Here is an 8,221-nt window from a genome sequence, read left to right on the forward strand (position 1 = left end):
AAATGTAAAAACCCAGTGCTTTTACATTTTACTAGTGCCTACTATATACCAAGAAGGGGAGAAGTTGCTGCCAATACTAGCTACAAATATTTATTATATAGAGATATGTCAAGGGTAAAGTGAAGTGCCTTGGAGTGCTGCTCTTGGTGTACAGTCTTGAGCATTTACAGCCACACTGAACAACTCTAGAGAGTTCTCACTTTCCTGCCCCAGGTGGAGCTGATCTCCAAATTGCCACAGATAAAGTGAGAAGGGGCTGCTCCTGTGAGGAGCCTGAGATGCTTCACCCCGAGAAGCCAGGCAAACAGAGCAAAAAGTCAGTGGCAGTGGCAAGCACTCAGCACCTTTGGCAACCAGGCCAGAAGACATTCTCTTCATCTTCCCACAGGTGGATTGAATAAGAAAGACACCATGAATAGTTCAAAGCTTTAGAATGAACAAGTGCACTTTGTCACATTTTCAGGTCTGTGCTCTCTCTCACCTTGCATTTTTGACATCTTTTCAAACTAAAACAGTGAGAGAAACAGCCTGCCCTGAAGCTGGTCTCTCTGGTTTAATTAAAAGCTTTATTTCAGCTTTGTGTAAACTGTGTGTGCTAAATGACAGCAATTTCAGCAAAGAAGAATATTGCTTGCCCTCCCACCAGTCATCTCCAGGTCAACTGCAGAGGTATGGTCCAGTGGAGGGACAAGGACAATTGAAATAACTCTCCAGCTCCAGTCGCTTTCATCTGTTTCAATGCCATATTTCACTTTTTCCTTTTCCCTTTTTGTAGAGCTCAAAATACTTATGCTCTACACTTCTTTAGACACCCACTCCCCCACCATCAGGATCAGTGAGAGAAGTGGACCAATAACAGTTGGAAGACCCATGGGTGAAGATAAAGGCAGTTTAATTGGAAAAGCAAAAGCCATGCACATAAGCAAAAAGAAACAAAGAATTAACTCACTGCTTCCTGTGGGCTGGCAGATGTTCATCCATCCCCAGGAAATCCAGGATCCTTCATGAGTAATGGTGAGTTGGGAAGACAAACCCCATCACTCCAAACACTCCCACCTTTCTCTTTCTTCCCCCCCACTTTGTGCACTGATCCATGATGTCCCAGGGTCTGGGATATCCCTGTGGTCAGTTGGGGTTCCCTGTCCCAGCTCTGTCTCCTCCCAGACACCCCCAGTCTCCTCACCAGTGTGGCAGCAGGAAAAGCAGAAAAGGCCTTGGCTCTGTAATAACAAAAATATCCTGTAATAACAAAAAGGCCCTGCTCAGCAATAACAAAAATATCCCTAAATTATCATCACTGTGTTCAGCACAAATCCAAAGCCTAGCCCTGTATTAGTCACTGTGAACAAAATTAATTCTACTCCAGTCAAAACAAGAACATCTGCAGAGGTGAATCTTGCTCTTATGTATCTCTGAAAGTTCAAAAATAAATTTGCCAAAGGAAAAAAATACCAAACCAACAACAAAAAACAACACCACAAAACTCAACCAACCAACCAACCAAAACCAACAAAAAAACCCACCAAAACAACAAAAAAAAAACCAAACCAACAACCAAACCAAAATTATGCACAACTATATACACACATGCACACACACACATATATATAAATTTCAATTGTCTTCACATCCTAAATCCTGGTCGATCTTAACAGAATCTAACTGGCATGTGACAATACTCCACATGGGATGTATGTGTTAAGAATATCTGCAATGTTTGCAATGATCACATCACAAATGACATTTACAATTCCCCATTTGAGCCCATCACCCTCAGTCCTGTGCTCCACTGCAGCTCCATTTTTTCCTGAGCCAATGCCAAGTCCTCATTCTGCCATTCCTAAAGCTGGATGCCAAGTATCATGGACTATCTTTCTGCTCAGATTTGATATTTTCTCACTCATAAGCATCCAATATTCATAGCTTTGAGTGGTAAGCTCACTATGCAATCATATTTTTTTTGTCCCAAATCTGTTTACTTTAGTTTTAAAAGTCAAAGTTTGACCTCAATAGCATGGAGTAGTTTGAATAGCATTTATCTTTGGAATAATCTTTTGATATGCAAAAAAATTATTGAAAATATTCTTTTGCAATACACAGTAGATTTTATGACAGGTATAAGGGGATTAAAAATGGGCATTTTTTGACAGACTAAAAATCAATGATATATTAGTTTTGCAAGTCTTTGTAATCCAGTCAAAAATGCATTTAGACATGGTCCTGAGCAGAGAGGTTGGACCAGATGGCATCCAAATGTTCCTTTCACCATCAACCATCCTGTGAGTCTGTTGTGTGCCTTGCTCCTAACAACACTGGGGACACAAGAAACTTCATCATATAAATTCAAGAGCTAAAGGCTGCTTCTGGACTTAGCTGGATCAAACAGGCACGGATGCAGGATACCAAGATTCAAGACCCTGGTTTGAATGACAGAATTAATTCAGAATATCAAACTGTAGGTTTCTTCTCTCACCACTAAGTTACTAACTGCTATGGAAGTGTCTGCTGGTGAGTGGTTGGGTGGAGGGGAATTACAGGAGATCAAACGCCAAATTAGAAATATTTTTCAATGTTTTTAAACCAGCTAGGTTGTTTTTCACATATCAGCATTTTCTGTTTAAAGATTTACACAATATTTTCTAATTGTTAGATAGTTGGGATGTAGGGTGCAGTCATATTAGGAGATTGTTACAAAAACCATTAGTGTTAATTACTACCCTAAAAATTAAATGTGTGCAATTACAGTTCAAAACTAAGACAAACAGGACATTTCCTACCATTACATGGTATTTATTTAAGACACCAAACAGGTTAATTTTGGAAGATATTTGAAAATATGTTCTTTCTAGTAACAAGTTCTATGGTAATCAAGAACAAAGAAAAATATTCTCTGACAAAAAACAGATTTTAGGGCAAATGCAAAATCACTAAAGACAGGGTAGACACTGTTAAAAAATTAAACAATTAGCAGTAATTGTTACAATGATTCTGGAGTATCCTTTTCTGATTTCAGATTACACTTGTGATTTTTTGCTGGAAAAAACCCAACCCAACAAACATCAAATAAAGAATGAAGAATCTCAACCACTTGCTGCCAAAACAGGAGAGCCACAAAGGTGACATAATGAGCTGCATCTTAGCAGAGTCTTTTTCAATGCAACTGCTGTGGCTGAAAGCTCTAAGTGCCACAGATCAGCAATCCTATTCCATTTAGACCTGCTGGCAATAGCTGGAAAATCGCCATGGTGAATACCTCAAACAAGAACACTTACAGTGCCTTTGATGAGCTGGTTCATCCCAGTCTTACATACACTGAATCATAATTTATTTCAGCTGGTTATTTCAGGAGAGGTCCTGCTGGCCACTGAGGCAGAGCTGGTACATCCAGGGGGATATGGTTGTGTCTGTATGTGCAGCTCCTTGCAGAGCACAGGGGCTGTAATCAAAGATTTTGCTTTCACTAAAAAACAAGTTATTAATAGCTGCAGATGCGAATGAAAAGCAGATATGGATTTTTAGGTAACAGAGTAAAGAGCAAGGCAATGTTAAAATATATTTTTGACTGAGATTGTACCTCACCTCAACAAATTTTGTCCCAGATGTGTAGGTGTCTTCCAGAGAAATCAGGAAACCAAGACCTGACACTGCAGCTTGTCTTGTCTCAGCACTGTTTCTGCTGCAGCCCCATTCTGCTGTTATCAGGTCCCCATTTTGCTACTCCAGCTGTGAGAATCTGTTCCAGTTCCACATCAAGACAGTTTTATTTTTTTCACTTTCATCATCTCCAGGTGAGCACATCCCTATTTCCTTTCCCACGCATCTTTTGTCTGTCCATAGCAGTTTTCATCAGGGGACTGGAAAGCATTTCTCTCAGCACACAGGTCTGTGAAAGTGCAACTGTGAGAGCCTTTCACCTCCCACTGGCTTTTTGTCCTAAATGCTGATAGCATTTATATGTTGCCCCAGAGCATTGCACACATTTTGTGAGATGAATTGATGGTGAGGAAACTACTGAAGTCCTCTCTCATCAGTCCCTGCTCTCATCAGTCCCTGCTCTGCATTGCTGGCATAATCAGATGCAAGTTCATTCTCTCCTTCCCTATGACACTTGAACCCATTATTCCTAAGTTTTCTGGAGGAAAGGTTTAGTAAACCTTAGGAAATCTTCCCCCCCTCAGCCAAAGCCATAGAAGCTATCTTAGGAGCAGGGCAGGAGGGTGGCAAGATTATTGGACTTGAGGCACTCTTCCCAGGCAACACTCTGATTCTTATGTGATCAGTGACAAATGAAGACTGGTAATAACAATTACAATTGCATTAAGCGCTATTTTGCTTAGGTGTAGTAGTTTTTATCTTCCCAAAACAATCACAAATGTCTCTATTTAAATAAGTGATTAAAAAGGACCATGGCATACCATGAAGCATGTGCTGTGTTGAAAGTGCTGCCTGAAATCACAGAAAGGTTCAGTTCAAGACAAATAATACTGAAAAATAGTTCTGACAGCATCAGATACTCCTCAAAGTGTTTGAGGAGATATAAATTACTTTGGACATTGAAATAAACATTGTTCTTTTTCTCTTTGCAATATAATTTGTTACTCTCAGCACAAAATCAATCTAAAGGCTTGTTTGAATTCATGGAGATGTGCCTTTGCTCTGCATCAGAAAAGATTTCTCATTCCAAAACATTCCTCATTACTCCTCCCTGCAGGGAGGAAAAAGTGGATAGAAAAGCTGTCTCACTGCCTTCTTACTCTCTCTCTAGCCAATTATTTCACATAAACCTGAAGACAAATGATCTGTCTCTTTGTCTCCTCTCCTATCCTCCATTTGCTTTCACTCTGGAGCATATTTGGTACCTGAATGACACAAAAATCCCCAGGATGATAAAGAAAACACACAGGGCTGTGGGGCTGCCTCAGACAAAATCCTGAGTCTACTCTCATCATTGGTGCAGAGTCCTTTGCACCATATGTGCAACAAAAGAAAATTAGCTTTGGGAGCGGAAATGCCACAGTTGTGTCCAAAAGGTTCTGCAGTGGGGAGAGGAAGCCATGCTCACTGGGACAGGGATTTTTATCTCATGGTTATGCTCCTCCTCTGATACCAGCTACTGTCTCTGCTTGAGTTCCAAAAAGGCTGCCCCTGCAGGGAATTTCCAGCATAATCTTTGTTGGTATGCAAATGCCCTAAATTGTCACAATCCTGATTATGGCAAAAAAATTTCATGTATTTTCATTTGTATATTTATATATTTGTATTTCTATGCATTTCTATATATTTCTATATTTTATTATATATATAAAATATGTCTAAATTTGCACACATGTCTGTGTACACTTTTATGTACATACATATGTATTTGCTCACACATTCACACATGTGCATCCTCATGTATCCTCATGTCCTCCCTGTTAGTTGTCGTGGTACAAGTAAACCAACTTTATGACCAGCGAGACAATTTAACCATAGATAACATGAACAGAAGCTTAACCTGATAAAGTGTAACAGGGAAAAAAAGGTAAATTTGCCAATCTGAGAACATCTTACTGCACTTAGTATATTAGGTAGGCATTTTGTTCCACCATCTCTTCTGTAATGCAGCTAAGTCTCCCATCGATTTGTACTTGGAAATGTCAGAGTTCATTTAAATAATGATATAGAAGAGAGAGAAAACTTTACAGAGATGGGATTTAAAAGCATTTACAAGATAGAATGAAGGAGAGAATGTCAGTCAACAGGATGTTCTACAGGGAACTGTAATTCCTGTTCAAATGACACCTCCCATAACTGTGAAAAGAGACTTTACAGAGGGAAAGCGCTTCTGCCATGCAGAAAATCAGCTTTTAAAATTGAATCTAAGAAGTTAAATGTCTTGGTCTGGGAAAGTTCTTTGGTAATGTTTGAGGTTTTCCTGACCTTTACTTGCCTAAGGGAAACTGAATCTGGAATAAGTGCCAACTGTGTATATGTGCATCACCATATATTATGAAATAAAAACTTCTTTTTATCCTTTCAGTTGTGCTTGTAGATTAAACATTTATGAAAATTATACTACTTGATCTGAGGTGTGATTTGTGTCTTGCTTCATGAAAGAGACTGCAGCTCAACTCATGCTCCATAAAGCTGCCAGATTTGTTAATAGAATCTGCAAATATAAGACCCTGGTATGTGCCAGCAAATATTTTTTAGTAGCACAGGAATTTGAATGATAAATCCAAAAGAAATCCTGCTGTCCTGCAAATTCAGTAGACTTTACAAACAACCTCATGAAATGTGAAGGCTTTTATTCCCAGGAGGATTTGTGGAATCCCCAGGGCTTTTCCCATGCCAGATGTTATCAGCAAAATACTGGAAAAAGTTGTAGGATAGGGAACAAGTTTGAATAGATGGGAATAGACTGGTAAACTGAATAGTCTTTGACAATTCTACTACTGTCAAAAATTTCCTGGAGAACACATGATGGATTTAGAACAAAAATACAATTAAAAAAAAAAATTAGTGCAGCAAAATTTTGCAATAGATTCCTTTAGTACTGTCTAATTTTTTTGGTATATAGATGAAAATTTGATGTAAGAAGTGAAAGTCTTACATTAGACAAGAAGTATCAGTGAGAAGAATATTATGTAGAAAAGAAAAAAGAATGTCAGATTTTATCTTGGATTTGAAGAATTAACCTTTGTTGCATCTAATGACTATTGAAATCTAAAGGAAGATTTTTATCCCATTATTTTTAGGCATTCTGAAGACTGTGTTAAAGTTTTAATATATTATTCTTGTATTTGCATATCATATCACCTAATTTCTATGAATTTGGGATAAAACTCCTAATGAAAAGCAGAGAAATGGAAAGCTTCTCGAAGATGAAGGAATGACAAGAATATATTCCTAGAGGAAAATAATAATAATTAATTCAACAATTTTGAAGATGAAATGTACTCCAAACATCATGCAAATTTTTATTGGGAATTGTAAAACTCAAGATATTGGAAAAAAGAATTTATCAGTCTCTTAACAATTTACACTAGTTTTTATTTTTATAGAAAAGAGTCTCTGTAGAAGTGCTGAAATCACAGAATCACAGCTTACAGTTCTGCCTCCTGTAAAAGTTTGGCCTTTTGTCTCTCCTTTCCTCCTGCCATCCCCAATAAAATGAACCTCAAATGAGTCTCACTGTATGGAATTCCCCTGGCAACTTGATCAGCTGGATATTTGACATTTTCATGCTCCTAAAATGTGCTCAGAGGGCACAGAAGAAATGTTTGCTTCTCTACTTCTGTGTAGCAAATTTGGACAAAAGATCAGTGCCTGGCATGGCTGTGGGGCTGAAAGTCCTTTAATGATGCCTCTCCTGCAGGGCAGTGTGGCAGGTGAGCAGGATGAGGGAAAGGCATTTTCTTCCTGTCAGGAGCCTGTGCCATTGTGTGGGTGCTCCAGGTCTCAGGAGCCCGAAGAGAATGTTCAAAATGCACCCCAGCATGACCCTCCTACTTACCCATGGATGCATTTGTGTGTTTATTTTTAATTAATATATTTATATATATTATTATAGTTATATATTCTATATAAATATATTAAATATATAAAAATATATATAATTTATATATTAAATATATTTTTATTATATAAAATAAATATATTTTATTATATATAAATATAATTATCATTATAATAATTTATTATTTTAATTATATCTATATATAATACATTAAAATAACAAATTATATAATAATCTCAGCTATATCTATTATATAACAATAAATTCTATATTATATTTTTCTATTATATATAAATATAACATATATATTTATATTTATTATATATAATATTTTATTTTTATATCATATTTATTTGAATATGCACTTATATGTATATCAAACTTTTGTCTTCTTCCCACTGAATTCTTACCCAACTTGAACTCTGTTCCTAACTCTGTTGAGGTAGGACTTGAAAGTGTGTACCTCCTACTATCTTCTGCTACTGCTCCATAAATCCTTAATCTTTAATCCTCCAAACTCTCCAGACCAGCACCTGCTTCCCACTAGAAGCTGCCCAAATGGCCCGAGTTTGGTGACACCATCACAGTGCCAGATCACCCCTCACACCCCATCCTGCCCTCCTCCCAAAATCCCCTGCACATTCTGTGCCACTGTCACCATCTGGGGAGCCCCCTCTGTACCTGCTGGCCTGCATCAGACCCCTGTGCCACACAAATCCTGGT

General features: G+C 37.8%; 1 long non-coding RNA gene across 1 annotated transcript; it reads left to right on the top strand.

Moving 5' to 3' along the window:
- The first annotated feature begins 309 nt into the window (after positions 1 to 309).
- On the top strand, positions 310 to 3,279 carry LOC135444444 (uncharacterized). Its single transcript, XR_010439218.1, has 3 exons — positions 310 to 669; positions 776 to 1,014; positions 3,014 to 3,279. It is a non-coding gene; the product is annotated as an uncharacterized LOC135444444 (long non-coding RNA).
- Positions 3,280 to 8,221: the final 4,942 nt, after the last annotated feature.

The sequence above is a fragment of the Zonotrichia leucophrys genome, chromosome 1 (assembly GCF_028769735.1).
Source record: "Zonotrichia leucophrys gambelii isolate GWCS_2022_RI chromosome 1, RI_Zleu_2.0, whole genome shotgun sequence".
NCBI lineage: Eukaryota > Metazoa > Chordata > Aves > Passeriformes > Passerellidae > Zonotrichia > Zonotrichia leucophrys.